At 54.4% G+C, this 1,367-nt stretch overlaps 1 protein-coding gene across 1 annotated transcript in view; it reads right to left on the bottom strand.

Moving 5' to 3' along the window:
* sorcs3 (sortilin related VPS10 domain containing receptor 3) overlaps positions 1 to 1,367 on the bottom strand; it is a 162,345-nt gene that overhangs the window by 65,854 nt on the left and 95,124 nt on the right. The gene's annotated exons all lie outside the window — the stretch shown is intronic.

The raw sequence follows: 1,367 nt of genomic DNA, 5'->3' as shown, positions 1-1,367 counted from the left end.
AGCGTCAGTTTGCACGGTGAAGGGCAAGGAAAAGTCAGGACTCTGCAACACCGGATCATGGCACAAGCTCTCCTTCAGATCATGAAAGGCTTCCTCACATGCCGCAGTCCAGACCACCTTGTTGGGACTGGTCTTGCGCGTGAGGTTTGACAGGGGAACAGCACGGCTGGAAAAGTCAGGGATAAAACGTCGATACCAGCCGACCAACCCTAGGAATGATCTCACCCCCTTCTTGGTTGACGGAGGCTGGGAACAACGGATTGCATCCACCTTGCCGACCTGAGGACGTATGGTGCCACCTCCCAGGACGTATCCCAAGTAGCACACTTCAGACCGGGCAAGCTGGCATTTGCTGGAGTTCACCACCAACCCGGCGCGATGAATCCTCAGGAAGATATCTCTCAAGTGACGAAGATGTTCGTCCCACGACGAGCTGTAGATGATGACGTCGTCAATATAGGCTGCTGCGTAGTCCTCAGCGCCTCTCAACACTTCGTCCATGAGACGTTGGAAAGTTGCGGCTGCGCCATGCAGACCAAAGGGCATAACCCTGAACTGGTACAATCCGGAGGGTGCTTTGAAGGCAGTCAGCTCCTGGGCTTGGGGTGAAAGTGGGACCTGCCAGTACCCCTTACACAAATCCAGGGTGCTGAGAAACTGTGCCTTTCCTAGGCGTTCCACTAGTTCATCCACTCGTGGCATGGGATAAGGATCAAAAGCCGATATGGAATTCAGCTTTGAGAAATCAACACAGAAGCGAAGCCCACCGTCCTTCTTCGGCACCAAGACCACCGGACTGCACCACTCGCTGCGCGATCTCTCAATCACCCCCGTCTCCAGCATCGCTTCCACCTCCTGTTTCAGTGCGGGGATCAGTCGCGCCGGAACTCTGGTGGAGGTCTGCCGAACAGGTCCCGAAGAAGTCAGCCGAATGTCATGGGTGATGATGTCTGTCCGCCCTGGCTGATCTTTAAACAGGCCTCGTGGGATGATGTGCAGCAGATCCTTCCGCTGTTCAGACATTAAGTGGTCAACAGAGGGGTAGGTTGACTTGCCGCCCGCAGTAGGAAAATACTGCTCCGACGGTTCCTCTTCCTCATCCACAATCTGTGCCCACAACTGGTCTTTGATAGAAGATAGTCTGTCATACCATTGTTTCAGGAGGTTCACGTGGAAGATCTGCTTGGAGCGACGTCGGCCTGGCATCTCAATCTCATAGGTGACTTCTCCGACCTTACGAAGCACCTTGAAAGGGCCTTGCCACTTTGCCAGCAGACTGCTTTCCGATGACGGCAACAACAGCAGCACGTCCTGTCCAGACTCAAAAGTACGCCTGCGTGCTGTCCGGTCATACCATGTCTTTTGTC

Source organism: Etheostoma cragini, chromosome 2 (assembly GCF_013103735.1).
Source record: "Etheostoma cragini isolate CJK2018 chromosome 2, CSU_Ecrag_1.0, whole genome shotgun sequence".
In the NCBI taxonomy this organism is placed as follows: Eukaryota; Metazoa; Chordata; class Actinopteri; order Perciformes; family Percidae; genus Etheostoma; species Etheostoma cragini.
Note: the sequence above shows the minus strand (reverse complement) of the source record. Positions and strands in the feature narration are given on the sequence as shown.